Source organism: Protopterus annectens, chromosome 5.part0 (assembly GCF_019279795.1).
Source record: "Protopterus annectens isolate FY-2018-M chromosome 5.part0, PAN1.0, whole genome shotgun sequence".
Taxonomy (NCBI): Eukaryota; Metazoa; Chordata; order Ceratodontiformes; family Protopteridae; genus Protopterus; species Protopterus annectens.
The window spans coordinates 1,567,292,344-1,567,315,840 of record NC_056735.1 but is presented as its reverse complement, the minus strand read 5'-3'; the positions used below and the strand labels follow the sequence as shown (position 1 = coordinate 1,567,315,840).

General features: G+C 45.1%; 1 protein-coding gene across 1 annotated transcript in view; it reads right to left on the bottom strand.

The window, feature by feature from the left end:
• GABPA (GA binding protein transcription factor subunit alpha) overlaps window positions 1-23,497 on the bottom strand; it is a gene marked incomplete in the record, with an annotated part of 677,711 nt that overhangs the window by 55,142 nt on the left and 599,072 nt on the right.

Below are 23,497 nucleotides of genomic sequence, written 5' to 3'. Positions count from 1 at the left end.
GGTCCTGCGTCAGCTGCGGTCTCTTCTTCCTTGACATCAGGTCGTCAGGGGTATAAAACATGCAGCCGACGCCATTACATCAGTTTTTCTTGCCCCAGATGTCAGGTGCCCCCCCCAATGGGAAGCAATTAAATATATAAAAATACAAGGTTATACCTCCAACAAAAAAGCAAATACACCAAAAAGCTTTTAAGCATAGTAAAGGAGAGCAGAGGTATAGCCAAAAGAAGTCAAGGGCTGGAGGGAGGGTAACCAGGACTGCAACAGTGAATACACTCGAACACCTACATTTATGATAAGTGTACACAACTGTACTATGTTCTTCGGGTTTCACTACTGCAGTCATCACATTTGGGTAGATTCCCAAAGCTAAGGATGGGAGGAGGAATTTAGATAGCATTAGGACCAGCTATAAGGCCCTGCAAGACTGTAGTGGCAAAGCCAGCTCTGGACCTAGAGAAAATTGGCAAATGGTAATGCTTGGTGAAAGTATGTACAGAACTCCAGGTAACAGCTTCTAGGATGTCCCTGGTAGGGATGCCTCTGAGAAAGGCTATAGAGGGAGATGCAGCCCTGGGTGAGTGGGGTCTGATCCCCTGTGGGATAGGTTTTCCATGGTGCTTATAGCATAAATGAATGCAATGGCCTATCCATTTAGAAATGGTTTGCTCTGAAACAGCCTTACCCTCTGTCCTTGCAGCAAATGCCACCAGCAACTGTTCAGATTTCCTTTGAGGTTTAGTCCTGTTCAAGTAGAATCTAAGTTGTCTGTGCGCATCTAAGGAGTGCAGTATTCATTCCCCTTTGTTCTGTGGATTAGGAAAGAAGGTTGGCAAATGGATGGACTGATTAAGAGCCACACTGGATACCACCTTTGGCATGAAGGAGGGATTGGCTCTGAGGGACACCCTATTTGCATGAAAGATGATGAAAGTCTCCACTGCCATAAGGGCCTGTAATTCAGATACCCTTCTAGCTGAAGTGATTGCTAAAAGGAAAGCTGTTTTCCAGGAAAGAAATTTTAAATCTGCGGAATCAGCTGGCTCGAAAGGAGGGAGAGTGAGTTTCTCCAATACAAAGTTAAGGTCCCAGGCTGGAGTTGGAGCTCTCCTGGGTGGTCTTAAATGTTTGGCCCCTCTGAGGAACTGCTTGAGCAGTGGATGAGAGAAGAGGGGAGGTTCTGTGTTATAATGAGCTGAAATGGCTAAGGTGTGAATTTTGATGGAGGAAAAAGACAGGCCCTTGTGAAGCATCTCAGTTAAGCATTGTAAACTCTGAGGTAAACTGGGCGCTGCTGTGCTCGTCCCTTGAGACTGGTTCCAGGCACAGAATCTTTTCCATTTTTCAGCATAAGATTTTCTAGTACTAGGCCTCCTTGCCTCTAAAATTATATCCATCACTGGTTTACTGAGGGATGGTAAAGGAGAGATTAGGAAATTGGCCAGGCTGCTAGGTTCAGAGTTTGAAGCTGAGGGTGCAGAATCTGGTTCTCCTGCTGAGACAACAGGTTAGGAGTCTGAAGCAGGTGCCATGGGGCCAACAGTGACACACTGTGCAAGAGGGGGTACCAGTGTTGGCATGGCCAGTCTGTTGAAATCAAAATTGTCCTTGGTTTGTCTCGTTTGATCTTTAGTAGCACTTTGGAGAGCAGAGGCAGAGGAGGAAAGGCATAAACTGACAGGTTTCCACTTTCCATGCTTGTTTGTGGGGAGTCGTTGTGCAAAATTTGTCCAATTAATAGTTCTGGGGGGAGGCAAACAGGTCTATATCTGGGCTCCCCCATTTGCTTGTCAACATGTTGAAAATCTTTGGTTCCAGTTTCCACTCGTGTGGGTCCATGAGTTTTCTGCTTAGTCCGTCTGCCAGTGTATTTAGTTTTCCTGGCAGGAATTGAGCTTGTAGATGCACTTGTTAGCTCAAGACTGTGCTCCACAATGCCATGGCTAGTCTGCAGAGGGGGTAAGAATGGGTCCCCCCCCCTGCTTGTTTATGTACCACTTAACAGTGGTGTTGTCTGTCATTACCATTAATTGTCCTGGAAGAATGTGGTCCTTGAAGGCTGGCAGAGCATTCTGTACAGCTAACAGTTCTTTTTGATTGATATGCAGGTGCATTTGACTTGGGTTCCATTTGCCCTGAATGCACCTGCCTGCAGGTGAGCCCCCCATGCATAGTCCGATAAGTTTGTTAGGGTTTGGGTGGCAGGGGGTAGTGTGAATGGTAGTCCCTTGTTTTGGTGGCAGATCTCTGCCCACCAAAGGAACTCTAGGCATAGGCAAGGTATGACAGGAATCATTGCTTCTAGATCCTGAGAATGTTGACACCACAGGCTTTTTAGATACCATTGTACTTTCCTCATATGTGGTCTTGCATATGGAATTAGAAGACTGCAGGAGGCCATGAACCCCACGGTTTGTAGTATTTGCCTTGCAGATAGCAGGGTTTTTGTGGCCACTTGTCTGAAGTAGGTTGTCAAATGAATTTGTTTCTCCGGCGTGAGGAAAGCCATCTGGGAAGTTGTATTCAAGCTTGCTCCCAGGAATATAATTTGTTGACAGGGTACCAGGTGTGATTTCTTCTTGTTTATGGTGTACCCCAGACAAGTTAGTACCCATTGTACAAAGGCCAGATGATTCAAAAGTATGTCTTGGTTTTCTGCCTGAATTAGACAATCGTTCAGGTATGGGTACATTTGAATATTTCTTTGCCTGCAAAATGCAATGACTGGAGCTAGACACTTTGTGAATACCCTGGGGGCAGAAGATAAGCCAAAGGGCAGTGCAGAGAACTTATAGTGCATGTAGCCTGCTTTAAAGCGTAGGTATCTTCTGCAAGATTCCCTCCCCGACTGGGATGTGCAGGTTTGCTTCCTTTAAATCTAGTGTTGCCAACCAGGCATCTTAGCCTAGCATAGGGAGTAAATGGTGAATAGTCAGCATCTTGAATTTTGGAATCACCAAAAATGTGTTTAAAAGGTCCAGGATAGGATGCCATGAATTGTCTTTTCAGGGTACCAGGAAAAGTCTCGAGTAGAAACTTTGCCCCTTTTCCTCTTCTGGTACCAACTGAATAGCTCCCAAGCTTAAGAGAGAAAGTACTTCCTTTTGGGCCTCTGCTCATTGATTTGGGGGGTAGATCTGACCACCCACTTGGTGTTGGTAACGTGTGGAAGTGAAATCTGTATCCCTGGGACACAATATTTAAAACCCATTTGTCCTGGGTAATGAGTTCCCAGTTCTTGGCATGAAGAGCAAATCTTTCTCCCCAAAGGGACAGTCAGTTGAGAAGTGCTTGGAAGTTTTAAAAAGAAGTCATTGAGACAGTTTACCATAGGGGGGAGTTTTATTACTCCCAGATTTGGAAGTGGAGGCCCCCACTGCTTAGTCCTGTGCGTACCCTGGGACTGAAGCCTGGGAGCTCTGCTGGATCTGGGTTTGGACTGAGAAGGTCTGGAAGAGGCAGGAAAGGACCAATTCTTGGAAGGCCAATGCCTACTAAAACCTTGGAGGTTGTACTTGTAAAAAATCTTTAACAGTTTGCATGGATTTAGCTTTTTCCTCCATCTTTTTAAGAGCTTCTTCTGCCTTGTTGCCAAACAGGCGGTCCTGGTTTAAGGGAGCATCCAGTAATTTTGGTTTAACATGATCTGGAAAGGATTGCTCCTTAAGCCAAGCATGCCTTCTAAGTACAGACCCAGTTACAGCAGCCCTGCAAGATGCCTCTAGTGAATCAAAACCACATTGCAAAGTATGCTTTCCAACCTGTTCAGCTGAATGCAGAAAATCCTGTAAATCCTTATTTTCAGCACAATCAGGAATCAACATCATTTTCTGTTTAAGCAATCCAATAATATGCTGCTGATACTTTAACATATGAAACTGGCAGTTTAAGGCCCTAACGGCCAAAATTGCAGAAGTGTATACCTTCTTGCCCCATCTATCCAGCGCCCTGGACTCTCTTATCAGAGGGGGTAGGATTTTTGGCAGTAGTAGCTTTAATGCCCTTGGGTCCCTGTTAAATGATATCAGGATCCGCAGTAGGATTTTTAAAAAGGAACTTGTGAGAGTCAGGGACCCTGTAATATCTATCCGGTTTTCTGGGAGCAGGAGGTAAAGACTCGGGGGCCAAGCTAGATTCCGAAAAGGCATCATCAACAATGTCTAGTACAGAAGGTATGGCTAAAGGACTGTGCTGGGGCAAGAGTAAGAAATCCCTAAGCCTCTTTTTAGAATCAGAGAAACCCTGACTTTCCCAATGAAAATGCTCCCTGATAGTATGCAAGGTTTCACCAAAAGAGAAATCCTCTGCGGTAGTAGCAGAGGGAATAGAGTCCTCAGCATCAGAATCCTCATAGGTAGATGAGGGTAAATCCTGGTCATCCGAGGAAACAGAAAATTCAGAATCCTGGTCAGAAGTATCATAAGCAAACTCAGTCCTAGGTCTCTTGGAGGGGGAAGGTTGGCTTCCCCTAATTAAAGTAATAAGGGCTTCAGCCATTCTTATCATTTGATTTTTAGGCATAGAGGCATGACCATGCGGTCTGGGCGTTTTCTAGGCATGGTTCGAGATTTAGGCCTTGAAGAAGAAGATGGCATCGGTTTCATACGCAAGTCATTAGGCCTGAATACACCCTCAGAGGCCGGTGCCTGCACAGCGGCTCCAGACCCATCCAAGGTAGAGACATCCGCAGGTTCCACAGTTGAAGCATCTCGCAGCATACCAGACTCCGAATGGGTCTCAGTAGAGGCCTGTGAATCTGAAGTAGTGGGTATCAGGGTCTGCGAAAGCGCCTCAATGAGTACTGGTGAACTGGCGACTGGCTTAGGAGAAGCATCGTCGACAGCTTTGGACCTAAGCGGCCTGTCTCTGTCTTTATCTGTGCGTTTTTTCGGAATGTCAGTAGTCGGATGGCTTACCAAAGACATATCAGGATAATTGAACAGAGCACCAAGATATTTAGAAGTGAAAATATACCAGCAACGGATAGTTTGTGGTTTAAATAAGGCACAAAACTTGACAGCGAGGTACATCATGGTCAGGGGCCAGGCAAGGAACACAGTACAAATGAAAATCTTTATGAGGTATTTGCTCTCTACAAGTAATGCAATTATTTACTTTTACTAACATCGGTTAAGAGCAAGAAAAAAGTTTCCCCGACGGGGTACTTAGCCTTTAGTTGAAGACTTCGGTTCTGAAACTCGAAAATGAAAATTTCAGGAGTCGGCCGACCTGCACTTGCGAAATGCTTCTGCTTCAGGCACCGCAAGGCAAGAAAGACTGATGTAATGGCGTCAGCTACATGTTTTATACCCCTGACATCAAGGAAGAAGAGACAGCAACCGACGCAGGACCCAAGACTTTGTTAATCAGGCCGACTGAGGGATACTGCAAGCAGATAACCCAAATGTGATGACTGCAACGGTGAAACACGAAGAACATCGGATTCCGACAGCAGACAAGGCCTTTCTGTCCTTCTCACTCTGACAGAGTGTGTCTGTAAATACAGGACCAAACAAGAATGATCCATTAAAAGGGGCATTGGTGAATGATGCCTTAAAGGGTTCTGTAAAATCACAAAGCTGCAACAAGGCGTGGTGCCTTACAGAAATGTCTGAACTGGCTGCCTGTGAGGTACCTTCTGCCATATGTGAGATTAGCCTCATGGGCTTACTTGCTACAGAAAGAAAGATGGCCATTCTGGAGGAGATCTTCTGTTCCTCTGCAGACATGGACCCTGGGGTAGAACCAGAGAGCTCCTTGACCGGGTATCTCTGTAGTCTGGTCACATGTGCCAACTAGTTCAGCGCTCATCGTGCAGCGAAGGTCGCTGAAGCATACATCCGTTTACCGAACCAGTCCACCACAGTGGACTCCCTGTTAGGGGGATGGACAGAGGAGCTTTCCTGGGCCAGGTCCTTCTTGGTGGCTGCTGCAACCACCATGGCATCGACTAAAACAACCCTAGTCCAATGGTGCCTCTCAGACGAGGCATTAAGGATTTTGCCCAAAAGTTTTGGTATGGTTTCTACTGTGTCCAGCTCTTTCCATGCCCTGTGGGAGATCAGTAGTGAATACAGTAACAGAGATAAAACAACTGGAACTGGGATCTTTAGAAAAGGGAAGGAGCAAACTGCACAGGAAAAAATGGGAATTGTGGGAACAGTATATGCAGAGCAGGAACGGAGGTTTAAGAGGCAGGATTTGAATAAGCCATATAATGCTTAACTGACAATAACTGGATGGTTTATAACTGATGTATAACATATAATGTTTACAACTACAGTTGTTTCAACGGTGTCTGTGATGTAAACTGTTTGCAACTAAAGTGATATAATTTTGTATGTTTTCCATTTATATAAATGCAAAATTGCTTTAGTCATATGTGTAAATTTAATAAAGATGTTTCAACATAGGTAAAAAAAAGGGGGGGGGTCCATGGGGGGGCAGACCACCTACTCTACTGGCGCATGATTTCCATGATGTCTCCAAATGTGGGGATCCTGAGGACCATTCCCATTCATCCAAATTAGTGTCCTCAGTGAGGGATTCGGGGGAGGGGGTGGTGGTGAATCAAAGTGCATGTATGCTTGTGATGGACTTCTTTGGTGGGGTGCTCTGGGGAGGTATCGGAAGACTCAGGGCGTTCCAAATGGGAAGTGACCTGGAAGCTCTTCTGGGCAGGCTGTCTGGGAGGTGACAAAGGATTACTCAGGCACAAACTCAACGAAGAAGGGAACGAGCTCTGAAGAGGGGGAGTCGAGGCTCTTATAGGCACAGAGAGGACCCTCTCCACCACTTCAAATGCCGAGGGCAAATGGGGATCTGAGGGCACATCCGCCAGAGCTGAAGCTATCTGAAGAGAAGCCCTGCGGGCCCCTGCCACTCCCGGATCAGAGAGGGGAGTTGGAGTTGAACCATCAAGCACTGAGGCTCTGAAGGGGGAGAGACAGCTCCAAAAACTTTGGTGCTGACATCAAACCCTTGGCCCTAATGCCCACACTACAGCTTCGAGAGTCACCCCAATCCGAGGCAGTCAGATACGTACCTCTCAGGGCTACCAGTGGAGTTGAAGTAACAGTACCTGTAGGCTCCGTCTCAACTCCTGGGATCCTCGGACCAGACAACTCTGAAGCCCGGGGCTGGATTGGAGTAGGAGAGATGGGAGCAAAAGAAGGCTGATGGCTCACGGATCGAGTGGGGTACAGGGCAGGCAAACCCCCATTTGAATTTGTGCCTGGAGAAACCTCATCAGCATGCTGTCAACCTCAGCTTCAGACAGCTTTGAGAGGACCTGATGGAAGATTCCACAGAAGGCGGCCTAGAGACTGGCCTGGGAGACTGCAATAAGGGCGATTTGGGCCTTGAGGTAACCAGCACCGGGGAGAACCTTGGAGACTGGAGCCAAGCAGAGTCCTCACAGACAATCGGACCAGAGTCCTTTGGATCCAATGCTTGGCAGTTTTTTGAGGTGGTTCACTGGACAAAGAAGAACTTCTGCCTGGGGACCGTTTCTTCTCCTTATGCTTCTTGGAGGGGGGGGTCAAGCCCCTGAAGTAGATGGAGACACAGAAGAGGAAAAAGCAACAGCTGGTAAAAGGCCCTTCAAAATAAGCTTATTCTTCCTATAAATAAGAGTGTGCTGGTTAAAGCCAGTGCACATGGCACAGGAGGAATCCAAATTAGTGGGCCCTAAACACACTACACACTCCATGTGGGCATCCGAATAAGGAACTTTGTGCCCACACATAGCATACTTTTTGAAGCCAGGTGTTTTTTTCTGCCATAATAAAAACTAAATAGAATACAGGAAAAAACAATGAATAGAATTTTTTTTTTTTTACTGTTATGTATATAAAAGAAGGAATGGAATGGAGGTTAGGAAGCAAAAGGCTACCAAAAATGAAAATAAACTGACCAAAGCAGTTTTTCAAAGGATACAAGAGGGTAGGGGATCAGAAAGGGAGAGGCAGGCAGGCATTAAATGGCCAACAGGTGAGATTTATACAATAGTAAGCCAGGTCTGAATGAAGTAAGTCGCAAAGATATCGCAGAACAGTAGGGACCTGTGACAAAAGTGGGTCTCAACTGTTTGTGGCACCAATAAGAAAAGCTTTTCCATTTAGCTATGCAAGACTTAGTAGTGGTTCTCCTGGCTTCCTACAGTACCTGAACCTCCTCGGAGAAAAGGTGTTTTTGAGGAAATAAAATCCTATCACTGATAGCGTTAAGCTAAGTGAGGAAAGATTTGGGTGGAGAATTCAGTGGTCAGGTACAGTTGCAGAAGTATTTTCTTGTAATTTCCCTTTGTCAGGCGAAACAGCAGAGGAAAACCAATGCTGTCAGCCAAAAGGGGGCCATTCAAAGGAGTCTTTGTGGTTTCTTTTGTGCTTTCAAAAGAATTTTTTGAAGATGAGCTAGTGGAAGGAAGGTATATAAGAACTTCCCTGTCCACTAGGAGAAGGCATCTGTCTTACAGGCTGATGGGCAAGGTTCCCTGTTGCAGAACTGGGGGATCTGATGGTTGGATGGTGATGCAAAAAGGTCTGGCTGAGGTGTGGCCCACTGAAGAGTGATTGCCTAGAAAACCTGTCTGTTTAGGCTCCATCCACGGGGGTACTCGAAAATCAGCTTAGGGAGTCTACCAGCACATTGTTCTGTGAGGGACTACATGTGGCTATGGAGGTGATGTCCATCTGAGTGGCTAAATTCCATGTCTCTTGTGATAGCCTGCACAACTGTCAAGACCTGGTGCCTCCCTGTTTATGTACCACATGACTATGGTGTTCTCAGTGTACACCAGGAGTGGTCTGGGTTTCCATGGTTGGGAGAAGGTCTGCAATGCTTGCCAAAAACTGTGGTTGCCATCTGCCCTGTACTCTATGTGATCCTGCCCATGTCGCCCTCCTTTCGTCCAAGGCATCTGTGCGAACTTCTTGAAGAGGAGGAGGGGGTGGTGTGAAGGAAGTCCTGGGCTGAGAGTGATCTGTTCTCCCCACCAAAGTAGCTCCTTTTGGGAATAAGTAAGGACGGGGATCATGGTATCAAGGGGTAGGAGTGTTTTCACCACACAGATTTTAGACACCACTGGATTTTCTACATGAGACGTCTGGTCAGAGGAACCACAAGAATGGTAGCCACAGTAAAACCCAAAGTTCTAAACATTTCCATTGCTGTGCAGTGAGTTGCAGAGGGGAGAGCTAGGAAGAAATCAGATAGACTGAACTTTCTCCTGTTTTTTTTTTTTTTTTTTTTTTTTTTTTTTTTGTGTAGTGTCTGCACCCGAGGAAAACCAGGTCCTGTGTAGGAACCATGTGGGATTTTTTTTGTAACAGACTGTGAAACCCAGACTTGATGGGTATTGGAGTGAAAGCTAGATCCTGAAGGAGGACACATGGAAAAAGAGCTTGGAGCAACAGGTCATCCCTTGGGGCTGTGGAAAGACCAAAAGGCAGAGAAGTAAATTGAAAATGTGAGCAGAGAAAAACTTTTGGAATTTCCTGCAAGAAGGACAAATAGGTATGTGCAAAAAGGCATCCTTGAGATCTAGGGACACTAGAAAGGCCTTGGGGAGAATGAAAGGCAAGACAACATTTTGAAAGTTTGTTCTTTCAATGAAACATTTAGAAGAGAAAGGTCTAGGATGGGTCTCCTAGGTCCTTTTTTCTTGGCAACAGAAAGATTCTGGAGTAGAATCCTTTTCCTATGAAGTTTTATGGGACTTGTTTAATGGTACCTTGATTCAGGAGGTCCTAAATTATGGGAATGAGTAGAAATAGCTGGTCAAGAGAAGGATGTGGAATGCCTTTCAGAGGAGGAATATTTTCCCAGGACATGGCATAACCATCTTTGATAATGGACAGGATCTATTTTTCTGTGGCAACAGTTTTCCATTGGGCCAGGGAGAATGACATTCTTTTGGAAAGAGGAGTTTGGGGGGGGAGGGGCTGAGGGTAAGGGAGGGGTACTGCGAAAGTAGTCACAGATTTTTATTTCCAAAGGGAGGTCTCCCAGATGAAGGTTCCCTATGAGATTTATCAGAGTACCTTTTCCCTAGGGTTTTTTCCCGGTTTCCGAATTTCCCTAAGGTCTCTTTGGAGGAATGATGTAGATTCATCTGCGTAGTCCCTGTGGTATCCAAGAAATGAGAGAATATGCCTGCAGTCTTTCACTGTCTTACATTGGTCTTGGAAAGTTTTGAACAGAATGGCAGCCTGAGGACCAAGCAACATATCTTTATCCAAGGGGAGGGGCTCCATGTATTTTGACTTGAAATTTTCTGTAACAGGCTGGCTAAGAACTACGAACAATAGACCTAGCAGCTGCTGCCCTACAGGATGTATCCACAGCACCATAACAGCACTTAATGCATGCTGTGTCTGGCTATTTGAACTGCTTGAGAAAGTAGATTCTGAATTTGTGCTTTGATTTTGCAGTTGGAGGGTCTAGCATACCTTAATTCAAGGACTGAAGTGCAGAAATCAAATATTTAGTCAATTGAGTATGGTAGATAATTGACCTAAAATCAAATGTAGAAGTGATGCATACCTTCTTTTCCCACCCATCCGTAGCCCTAGTATCCTTGTCTGTCAGGAGCACATTGGCACTGGGCAGAAGGTTAGAGGGCTTACCTGAAAAAGAGAGAGAGAGACTGTACACGGGTCTGCCACAGAATTGTTGTACAAGTATTTTAGGTCATCAGGCATTCTGTAAAACCTTCTGGTCTTTTAGCAGCTGGTGGTTGAGAATCAGGAGCAGTAGAGGTGAACTGAAAGACATCCTGGAAAGCCTCAAGGACAGGAGGGTCTGGAGAAGGGGCAGGGGTACCAACCTGTAAGAGGTTGTAATACCTTTTCTGAACATCAGAGATCGGAATGGATTGCCATTCCAAAGTGTTTCATTGTGTTCTGGACAGTCTTACCAAAGGAGGCTTCCCCAGTAGAGGAATCTGGTGATAGGGAGTCCTCTTCATTGGAAGAGATCTGTCTTGGAGACTGCAGTTGAGAGGAACAGTCTAGAGAATGGTAAGAACAGTAGTTGTGTTCTTCAGAAGATGAGGAAACTAGGGAAGATTTTTAAGGAGTAAACTGTGGTTGTGGAGACCCAAAGGAGGGGGTTTCAAAGACATAATACCTTTGAACAATCACACCTTTTTCATAGCAGCTAAGGAGAAGGCCACATGTCATCTTCTGCTTTTTCTTTTTAGGTTGCATGACATCCACCTGGATGAGACATAGAGGTGCAGATCTCCGTTTGACTTCTATTAGACAGCCTGGGGCTTGGGATCTCTTTCCTAATAAAACCTGAAGGATGCTATGAGGATCCTCACAAATGATGAGTCATAGTTCTTTGGACACATCAGCAGTCTGCAAGGCCTCAGAAGCCATGCCGGCCTCTGACAGTCTCAGTAGCGAGTAACTGAGAGGTAACCTGGTATATTCGGGTCCTGGAACTTCAGTGGGTAGGTTGGAGATCTGAAAATTTGGACTGCAGATCCATTAGCGGCTTCTTTAGCTTTTTCTTTGGCTACAGAGGAATGTCTTTGGTTGTGGAGTCCGTCATCTTGGACTGGGCCAAGTGTTTAAGATGCTGGGTCTCTAAAAAAGGTGTCAACAGTGGAAAGCCTCAATTTAAGGAATGGGAACAAATGACTGTGATCATTTTCTGAGCCTAGGCAAAAAAGACACTTGGTGTGCAAGTCTACACATTTACCCCTCCTAGTTGACATCTAATGACTTTTAACAAAGTGGTTTAAGTAAAAAGGAAGGTCCCCCAATGGAGCACTTATTTTGATAAAAGAAGCAACGGTTCCAAAGATCAAATGGTGATCAGTCTGATGGATGCATGACCTGTTTTCGAGCTGTCTGAGGATTCATGCTCATATGTCCATCTTTAAACCTAAACACATAACAGCTGAGGTCATGTGTTGGACTTATGACCTTGGGAAGGTTAAACTTTGGTACCCTAGCCAGACATCAGCAGTGGCAACCCATATGTCAGGAATACTGCAACAGTGATTTCAGCCAGGATATCAAGAGTGGTAATAGAGCTTGCAGACTAAGCATTTTTAATGTCACTTTGTTCATGATGAACATATCAACAAGCTGTCTTCAGGGTCCTTACTTTCTTGTACTGGGAAGATCTTACAGTAGAAACCAATGGCCTTTTGTGGTATTGCCTCCAGAAAGAACTGTGCAAGATTTATTTTTGTGCTGGGAGCATTCTCTCAAATTCTAGGTCAGACAGAACTGCAGACTGTATATCTAGGATACAATCGGCTATGAGCAGCACCACATCTAGCTCACCTCAATGTCTCACATTTTTTAGTAAAAAAAAAAGTAGACAATCTCCAATTCTGGTACGGATCTAAAGGCTGTTTTGGGGTATGGCTAAGATTCAGGGGTAAGAGGAGAACAAACAGTCACAGATGTTCCCTGAGTGCGTCATGGCCTGGATGGTTCTACAAGGCTTCTCCTTCCGATTTCCTTGTCACTTTTTCTTTTGAAACCTTTCTTCCACTTGCCCGTTTCTCTTACTCTGGCAACAATAAAAAAACACTACTGTTTTGAAAGGTGGCTCTTGATATGGTTGGGTAATGGTGAGTGGAATAGCTGTTTAATTGACTCCACTATCATTCTCCTTTTCTCCAGTTTTCCAAATACCTCTTAAGAGGGGCACATGAACAGCAATTCCTCGTCTAGTAGTACACTGAGGAGCTATGATGCCATCTCATCTTCTGGCAGAAGCTGTATGCTCTGCCATACATGCCTCCTAACCATTAGCTCCATAGCATCAGCCCTGCATGCTGCATCTGCAACATCATTACCATATTTAAAGGCAAGACTAGCCATCTGCATAGTGCTCTGGGTAGGTTTTACTAGTTTTGCATTCTGGATGGCATCAGAAATCATAACATACCTATCAACTGGCTAAGCGACAGAACCCACAGGGTCAGAGTTGCTGGAGCCATGTCAGACTCAAAGCCTGTCACAAGTGGTGTCCCACAGGGCTCAGTCCTGGGTCCACTCTTGTTTGGCATCTACTTTTCTGAAGTACAAGCAAACACAGGAGGGTTATGGCTGACAAAGTTTGCAGATGACTGCAAACTGGGCGCCATAGTCGAAAACACATCTGACACAGATATCCTCCAGAAGGGCCTCACAGAAGCGGATAACTGGTGCCAGAGCCATGGCCTGAAGTTAAACGCCAAAAAATGCATAGTCATACCCTTCGGGAAAAACAAGGTTACCCCTAGCTACCATATAGGTGACAATCCACTGAGCACAGAAAAAGTCATCAGGGATCTGGGGACCCAAGTTGACAGTAGTCTTCGTTTGACACTCATGTTGCTAAAGTAGTTAGGAAAACCTTCTATATCGCCCACCTGATCATGAAGGGATTCACATCTAGATCAAGGGAGGTCATCGTCCCCTGTACTCATCACTCATTAGACCTATGATTGAGTACAATGCCCGTTCGAATGTATCTGACCAGACACCTGATGCAGCTTGAAAGGCCCCAAAAGTTCCTCACCAAAAGGATAAAGGGTCTCAAAAATATGTCTTATGCTGCCCGACTGAAAGAACTCCAGCTTTATTCAGTCTCATACCGCTTGCTCAGAGGTGACCTGTGCCTGACATATAAGGCCATGTCAAACCCAGATTTGATGAATATGCTTCACCTCAAAAATCTAGATCCTCAGAACCACAAGGGCGGGAGACTTAAACCTTGACACGGTTATAAATAGAACGTGCTGGAGGGACAGATTCATCACCCAGAGACTCCCTATGCTGTGGAACAAAATCCCGGTACATGTGAGGCAGAGCACCTCGCTGGCCTTGTTCAAGAGGAATCTTGACCAATGGATGGGAGATCGCAGATATACCCCAGGGATTACTTCAGTGTCACTGCTTGACAGAGGCACAGAAAAATGATAGGCATAGTTTTTATTCAAACTAAAGGGGTGGCGAAAGCCACATAACTATGGGCTAGGCTTATAAATGCCCTTGGGCAGATAGCCTAGTATGAACCTATGAACCTATGAACTGCCAAAGGACTTTCCCTTGACAGACCCAGTCTTTCCAGTCATTGGGAAAATACTTTCAGCTGTAACCAACTACTAAAACCCCTTAGCAGCATCCAAGGACACCATTACTGGTTCTGCCACTGGACTCTTATACAAATATGTATGAAAATATTGCAGCCTTGAAAAATGGTTAATGGATGCTGGGTTGTAAATATCCTCAAAAGTTTCAAGACCTAGAGAAAGCGGGGAGTCAGCTGATCAATCAAATGCATGCAATTCAATTGAAAGTGTGGTAGAGAAACTATATCAAAACAACCTTTACCGATAGTGGAGTCTTCTTTTCCTCCCCACTGTTGTGCAATCCTGGAGTAGCTATACATAAATTTTTTTTTGGGGGGGGGGTTGGCCTCCCTGGAAATAAGAATTCTCTCAGAGGTAAGGCGAAAGTTGTTTTGGTATACATTTTTCACTGAACTGACTCTTCTTGGAAGTACAGTCAACAGATCCACATGCTTCCAGAATGTGCTAGTGGGATTAGGGCCTCGAAAAACACAAGATTAATTTATCTTTTTTTTCTGGACGTCCGAGATCTCTCTAGTATCCCATATGAAATGGGTCCTTATTAAGGACAGCGTCCCTGGTAGAAACCCAGAAGACATGGTGTCATCATCTGTGCTACACTTTAAAGGGAAGGGAACAATCTGTAAATGCTCTTCCTCTTCTTCAGAATCCAAGGGATCCACTTCCCTCAGGATAGATTTGTATCTTCCTATTCTGAGGTGCTGCCAAAGGTGGTTGACTAATTTGCATTGGTCTGCAGGTTTTGAGGGAAAGAGGAAAGACCCAGGCCAAGGTCTTCTGGTTCTAAAACAGAACTTTGGTGGTAAACTTATTATGGTGCACTTGCCTTGCTCATGGCTAACAGCAACAAGAGAAGTAAAATGAGTAGCATCCCCTCCATGGGAGTAGCCACGGTCTCAGATGCCAGGACTCATGACCGAGACCAGTGCCTCAACAATATGATTTTGGACATTCCTGCAAAAACATGACGGAATATCTCCTTCCAGCTGTGGGACCATAAAACAGGTGGAGTCAGAAACCTGAGAACAGGCTCTCAACCTGACCACAGTTAATGTAGTTTCACCCAGAGAAGACATGTTAGTGACTGAAGCCATCACCAACTCCAGAGAGGCAGTACCAGGGGCCTCAGAAGTAATAGGCGCTATAGCTGGGGGCTACTTAAGCAACTCTTGAGAAGCTGATGTCCTTGGACTTATCAGGATTAGCGGGGGTGCGTGCTTCATCCCTCGCCCCCACTTAATCTTACTGTGATAATGAGTTGTCTTTTTTTTTTAAAGGAAGGACACCCAAACAATAGAAGTGCTAGCAAATATCTGGAAGAACTGCCTGGCAGGCTAAGGGCTCCTATTTCTGCTTGCTGAGGTAGGCATAGAAAATCTGCTGCCTTCTTCTCATGGTTTTCTTGCTAAACCTGACACAGAAAATAAAAAGTCCCAGGCAAAAAAAATAAATAAATAAATGTGCAGAGACTGAAAGTTTTTTATAGAAAGTCTAGTATTTATACAAGCACATATTCTATCTTTAGTAGGCCATCAGTGGTATGTCTGCCCCAATGTCCATAACTGATGGACTAAACACATCAGCAATTTACTTAAAAGGTTAATAAAACAGAAAAAGGGAAGAAAACCCACAGAGAGTACTTAAATGTCTGCTATGCACTGTCATGAGCTAAACAGATGAACAGACCTACATCTTCATACACTGCAAAGAAATGGCTCTGTATTGTCACAAGAAAGAACTAAAAATGGAGCATGATGACGTTTCACCCTTTAAGCAGAGAATGTGGTGATATCCATACAGACAATGGGACAGGTCAGCTGTGGAGAAAGGTGTAAAGCACTGGAAGTTAGAAACAGGTAGACATGGATTCAGGAGTATCTGATGTCTCCACCAAGTGATTTCTCTTTTCACAAATCCCAGAACTGGAATTTGATAACATACTGGATGTTGATACTTGGACCAAAGAGATTTCTCATTTGGAGTCTTGCAAGAACTATCGTTAAAATCATAGATGCCATGAGACCCAGAATCCTGAGTGTGAGTGGAAAACTCCTGGAATAGATCAAAATATAGATCTATTTTCTCCTGTGGAAGAAACACTCTTTGCACTGAGGTGTCTTATCAGAAACACCAGAAGCACAATCCTGTGTGATGGAGTAAAAAAGAAGTGTGTAAGAAATCTCTCACCCATATGAGAAATTCCAGACATTTTGAAAAAGACTCTGGAAATTTAAGCTAGTCATCTAAATATGTAAAAATGTGGATACCCTGTAGTCAGCAGTGGGCAATGAGAGGAACAAGACACCTTGTGAACACTCTTGGAGAACTGGGTAGCCCAAAGTGTGAGGCAAATAACAGATTTCATTTCCATGAGTTTTGAAATTTGTATTTGCGCCTCTGCCCTTTGATTGTGTGGCAGGGTTTGGCATGCCTCTCATTTTTGGAAGAGTGTGAAAATGAAATCTGTAGCCTCGGTTTATAATGTCCAGGATCCATTTGTCTGTTGTGCTAATATGCCAATTTCTTGTAAATAGTGCCAGCTTTCCTCCCAGGGGAGCTGCCAGCTGGGAGATGCTGGGCTGAAAAAGAAGGAAGTCATTGGGTTTGCTTTCTGTATTGTTGTGCACTGTCTTCGCCACCTCTTGGGGCTGGAGTTTGCCATTGTCTGCCTCTATATGATCCTTGAAACTGTCCTCTGCCCCTTGTGCGCCTGTATCTACCTCTTTGGGGCTTGTCAGTAGCTGGAAAGGACCAGTTTTTTGATGGCCAATTTCTGCTAAAACGTGGTGGCTGTACCTGTAGAAAGGCCTTGACAGTTTGCATAGATTTAGCTTTTTCTTCTATTTTTCGTAGTATCTCCTTAGCATTAGTGCCAAATAACACATCCTTTTGTAAGGGAGCATCTAGTAGTTTAGCTTTAACATGATCAGGCAAGCTTTGTTCCCTAAGCCAGGCATGTCTACAAATAACTGATCCTGTAATAGCAGCTCTACTTGAGGCCTCTAAGGCATCATAGCCACATTGCAAGGTGTGTTTACCCACTTGTTCTGCACTATGCATCATATCCTGCAATTCCTTCAAATCTGGTTGTTCAGGCTGAGACATTTTGTTTCTTAATTGTGATAGCAGAAAAGTACAGTTTTGTACCTACCATAAATGTAGATGTTCGAAGATCCACATTGCTGCAGTCATAACCTGTGGGTAGTCCGCTGTCCTCGGTCGGCCCGAATACCAAAGTGTTAGGCTGGCGTCGGTCATGGTCGCTCAGATCTGACGTCAGTACGCCGTGGTACTAAAGCGCATGACCGACGTCATATCCTCAGTCTTTCTTGCCCCAGATGTCAGAAGGCCCTAAAAAGAAAGGCCATAGCCAAAAAACAGAAAAACATCCAACCACCCATGTACAAACAATATTTACAACCCAAACCACACAACCACCCCAAACTACAGTGGGGAAGGAGGGAGGGTAAATTGGACTGCAGCAATGTGGATCTTCGAACATCTACATTTATGGTAGGTACAAAACTGTACTATGTTCTTCATCTCACATTGCTGCAGTCATAACCTGTGGGTAGAATCCCAAAGCAAAGGTAAAGGGAGTTTGGCAAAATCATAAAGCATTGGGAGCTGCTAACATGCCCTGCAAAACTGCAGTGGCAAACCCAGCCCTAGATTTGGAATAAAGAGGGAGATGGTAATGTTTAGAAAAAGTGTGCACTGAACTCCAAGTAGCTGCCTCCAAAATATCTTTAGTAGCTACACCCCTTAAAAAAGCAGTAGAAGTGGCAGTAGCCCTAGTGGAATGAGGTCTGATTCCAGCCGGAATCTCCTTACCATGATGAGAATAACAAAAAGAAATACAATGGCCAATCCACTTAGAAATAGTTTGTTTAGAAACAGGTTTCCCCTGAGAGCCCAAAGCAAAAGAAACAAACAACTGTTGAGACTGTCTGAACCCTTTAGTTCTACTCAAATAATAACGCAACTGCCTGTGAATATCCAAAGAGTGCAAAATTTTTTCCCCTTTATTTTGGGGATCAGCATAAAAAGTAGGCAAATGAATAGATTGGTTCAAGGCCACATTTGAAACAACTTTAGGCATAAAAGTAGGGTTAGTACGTAGGGATACCCTATCCTTATGAAAAATCAGGAAGGGTTCAACTGCCATTAGAGCCTGTAATTCAGATACCCTTCTAGCAGACGTAATGGCCAACAAAAAAGCAGTCTTCCAAGACAAAAACTTCAACTCAGATGTAGCTGCAGGTTCAAAAGGAGGTAAAGTGAGTTTTTCCAACACAAAATTGAGATCCCAGGAAGGAGTAGGAGCTCTACGTGGGGGTCTTATGTTCTTTGCCCCTCTAAGAAATTGCTTAAACAATGGACAAGAGAATAATGGTGGGTCACAATCATAGTGAGCAGAAATGGCTGCAGCATGAACTTTCACAGAGGAGAAAGACAAACCTTTGTCTAGTAATTCTGTAAGATACTGAAGTGAAACATTCAAATTAGGAACTGAAACATCAAAACTCTTTGCTTTGCTCCAAAGAAAAAATCTCCTCCATTTATCAGCATAAACTTTCCTTGTACTAGGCAGTCTGGCCTCCAAAATAACATTCAAAACTTGTTGAGGAAGCTGCGACCCTCCAGGGTCTAGAACAGAATATGCCAGGCTGTCAGATGCAGGGACTGTATCCTGACATTGAGGAAATGACTGCCTGCCTGGGACAAAAGGTGTGGAATTGATGGCAAAGGCCAAGGAGTCTCCCTTACTAAACTCCTCAGCAGAGGGTACCAGTGCTGACGCGGCCAATCTGGTGCTATTAGAATCATGGATGGCTTGTCCTGTCTGACCTTCAAGAGCACCTTGGGAAGGAGAGGCATAGGAGGAAAGGCATAGACGTGAAGATTGTTCCAACTGAATGATAGAGCATCCACTTTCCAAGCTTTTGGATGAAACATCTTTGTGCAAAACTTTGGCAGCTGGAAATTTAGTGGAGAAGCGAACAGATCTATGTCTGGAGTCCCCCAAATCACTGTCAACTGTCGAAATACATGAGGATCCAATTTCCACTCGTGGGGATCCACCATCTGTCTGCTCAAAACATCCGCTAAGGAGTTCTGTGCTCCTGGCAGAAACCTTGCCTGAAGAGTGAGTTGCAAACTGAGAGCAGTCTCCCACAAAATCATAGCTTGCCTGCAAAGAGTGTACGAATGGGTTCCCCCTTGCTTGTTGATGTACCACATGACAGTTGTGTTGTCTGTTTGAATCAACACTTGTCCTGGGTGAAGTAGATCCTTGAAAGCCATCAATGCAAATTGGACTGCTAACATCTCCTTCATGTTGATATGCAAATGTTGAAGTCTGGCAGGCCACGTGTCTTGAACCCATTTTCCATTGAGGTGTGCTCCCCAAGCCTTGTCTGAGGCATCTGTCGTTAAGATCTGACTCGCCTCTGGTCGGGTCACAGAGAGTCCCTTGTTTAGGTGACATTCCTGAGCCCACCACAAAAATTCCTTTTGAATGCAAGGTATTATGTGAATGACAGTGTCCAAATCGTGGCAGTGTTGAGTCCATACACTTTTTAGATACCATTGTAGCTTCCTCATATGCAGTTTGGCATTGGGAAGCACCAGAATACAAGATGCCATGAACCCCAAGGCTTGAAGGACTTTCCTTGCAGTCAGCCTGGACCGTAGAGACAATTTTTGGAAGTAAAGGGTAAGATTTCTGTGCTTGTCCGGGGTCAAAAACGCCATCTGAGTGGCTGTATTCAGTCTCACACCCAGAAAGCACATGTCCTGAGAGGGTACTAGACTGGACTTTATTTCGTTCACAGAATACCCTAGGCACCTTAACACTGCCATAACATACTGTAGATGGTGAAGTAGCTTGTCTCTGTCTTGAGCAAGAATCAGGCAATCGTCCAAATAAGGATAAATTTGTATTCCTCTTAACCTTAAGAAGGCTATCACCGGAGCCAGAACCTTTGTGAACACTCTGGGCGCAGTAGATAAGCCAAAGGGCAATGCAGAGAACTGATAATGTAAAGTCCCAGCCCGAAAACGCAGGAATCTCCTGCAGCTGGGCCTGATAGGAATACGAAGATAAGCCTCTTTGAGATCCAGAGTTACCATCCAGTGATCTTTGCCTAGCAGAGGCAGAAGTTGTTGCAAAGTCAACATTTTGAATTTTGCAATGTCCAGGTATGTGTTGAGAATAGACAAATCCATAATAGGCCTCCAAGGTTTCCTTTCTTTGGTGCAAGAAACAGGCGAGAATAAAATCCTAGGCCCACTTCTGACGGAGGAACCTGCTGGATAGCCCCCATTTGTAGAAGTAAAGAAATCTGTTTGAGAGCCTCCACCTTTTGCTGAGGAGGAACGTCTGGCATGCCTTTGAACGGAGGCAATGTGTGGAAATAAAACTTGTAGCCTCGGTTTATAATGTCCAACACCCATTTGTCCTGGATGACTAAAAGCCAATTTTGCCTGAAAAGTGCCAACTTTCCTCCCAGAGGAGATCGGGCAGCTGAAGATGTAGGTCATTGGGTCTGTTTACGAAAGGACTGGCCCCTGCCCTCACTGGTAGACTGTGCAGGGGAACTCCACGTCCTAGGCCTGAAAGAACCCTGTGCATGAGCTCTGCCCCTACCATGTCTAGATCTGCCCCTAGACTGTAAATCAGAAGAAGGGTAAGCCCATCCCTTAGTAGGCCAATTTCTGCTAAACTTAGGGGGCTGTACCTGTAAAAAATCCTTAACAGTCTGCATAGACTTAGCTTTGTCTTCCATTTTCTTCAAGACTGACTCCACCAGAGAACCAAACAAAACTTCAGACTGAAGGGGAGCATCCAAAATTCGAGCTTTAACATGCTCTGACCAGTTCTTATCCTTAAGCCAGACGTGCCTACGAATAACTGATCCAGTGGCAGCCACCCTGGAAGAAGCCTGTAAAGCATCAAAATCACACTGCAAAGAATGCTTACCCACCTGATCAGAGGCGTGAACCAAATCCTGTAATTCCTTACACTCTATGCCCTCTGCTAAAGCATCTACCTTAGATTTTAACTGACTAAGGAGAAAATTCTGGTACTTCAGCATATGAAACTGACAATTCAAAGCCCTCATTGCAAGAGTGGAAGAGGTATACACTTTTTTACCCCACCTATCCAAAGCTCTTGAATCTTTATCCATAGGAACTGGATTCTTCACAACAGAAGCCCTGACACCCTTAGGTCCCTGGCTAATAGTTTCTGGGTCAGCCCTTGGGCTCTTATACAAATATTTATGAGCCTCTGGCACTCTAATACCTATCTGGCTTAACCGGGGCAGGAGGCAAAGAGTCTGGATTAAGGGAAGCCTCAGAGAAAACATCCTGGACAACATCCAAAACAGGAGGTATAGCTAAGGGCCTATGTTGTGGTAAAAACAAAAATTCCCTAAGCCTCTTTCGGGAATCAGAGAAATCCTGACCTTCCCATTTAAAATGCTCCCTCATAGAATGCAGGGTTTCTGAAAAAGAAAAATCCTCTGGAGGGGAAGCAGAAAGACTAGAATCCTCTGCGTCTGAATCAGAATAAGGGGGAAAATCCTGAATGTCTTCAGCCGAAGACTCTGAGTAATCAGAAGAATGTTCCAATCCTTCCACCTCTGGCTCCACCCTAGGCCTCTTATCTGGAGGGGGCATAGAACCTCTGATCATGGTAATCAAATCTTCTGCCATTTTAAGCATGTGTTTCTTAGGCACAGAACCTGCAGAACTAGGGCTGACGCCAGAGGAAGACAAACCAGGCCTGCCCTTGGAAGGTACCTTAGAGACAGAGGGAGAAGGCCTAACCACCTTATGTAAAGAAGGGAGTACAGCAACCTGAGAGGCCCCCTCAGCCTGACCCGACTCCTGAGAGGCCACATCTTGCAAACTTAAAGGTTCCCCCTGAGACTCAGCTGAAACCTCGGCTGGATCTACAGATTCCACCGTAGTTTCTAAAGAACCGGCGTCCAGAACGGATGACTCACCCTGCTTGGACTTTAAAGACTTTTCCTTACGCTTCTTAGCGGTAGCAGGCGTCGGAGGATCCGACGGCATATTGTAATTACACCGCTTACAGAAGACAAGCCTAGCACAATCTAACCTACGTTTAATGGTGCGCTTATTAAATTTAGCACAAAAGCGACACCCGACTACGTCGTGCTCAGGCCCCAAGCAAGGAATACAGAGAGAGTGGTAATCCCTATGAGGTATCGGTTTCCCACAAGAAATACAATTATTCACTTTTTCTGACATCCGGATTAACTGAGGCAAGAAAAGACAAAAATATTCCCCAACGGGGTACTTAGCCCAACTTGGTCTTCGGTCTGAAACTCAGAATACGAAACTTTCAGGACGCCGAACGGCACTTGCAAACGCTGCTTCTGCTTCGGACCATGCGGCAAGAAAGACTGAGGATATGACGTCGGTCATGCGCTTTAGTACCACGGCGTACTGACGTCAGATCTGAGCGACCATGACCGACGCCAGCCTAACACTTTGGTATTCGGGCCGACCGAGGACAGCGGACTACCCACAGGTTATGACTGCAGCAATGTGAGATGAAGAACATCTGCTGATATTTAAGCATATGGAACTGACCATTTAAAGCTCTCATGGCTAGGGTGGCCGAGGTGTATACCTTTTTACCCCACCTTTCTAAGGATCTAGATTCTCTTTCGGAAGGAAGTGGATTCTTGGCAGTAGAGGCCTTCATTCCCTTGGAGCCTTGAGAAATGGTTTCAGGGTCAGCATTATGGCTTTTGTAAAGAAATTGGTGAGAATTAGGAACTCTGTAGTACCTATCAGGTTTGATTGGGGCAGGAGGCAGGGAATCCGGATTAAGACAAGCCTCCGAGTAAACATCATCAAGTATGTCCAGGACCGGAGGTATAGCCAGAGGTCTGTGTTGAGGTAACAAAAGAAATTCCCTAAGCCTTTTCTTGGAATCAGAAAAGTCTTGGCCTTCCCAATGGAAGTGCTCCCTCAAGGTGTACAAGGTTTCCCCAAAGGAAAAATCCTCTGGGGGAGATACAGAAGGAATGGACTGTTCTGCATCCGAATCTTCATAAGGGGAGTACGAGTGTTCCTCTACATCAGAATGTTCTGAGACAATGGAGCCCTGTTCAGAGGAGGGGGAATCTTCCTCCACTCTGGGTCTCTTGTCTGGAGGGGGCTGGGAGCCCCTGATAAGGGTAATTAAATCCTCAGCCATTTTAAGCATCTGCTTTTTAGGCATGGGGCCTGAGGATGGGCCCTGTGCAACAGGCCTCTTGGGATGCATGGCTGATTTGGACTTAGTAAAGGCCTTAATGGAAAAGGAAGAACAGGGTCTAAATACACCCTGGGTGGAATTGGACCTATCCC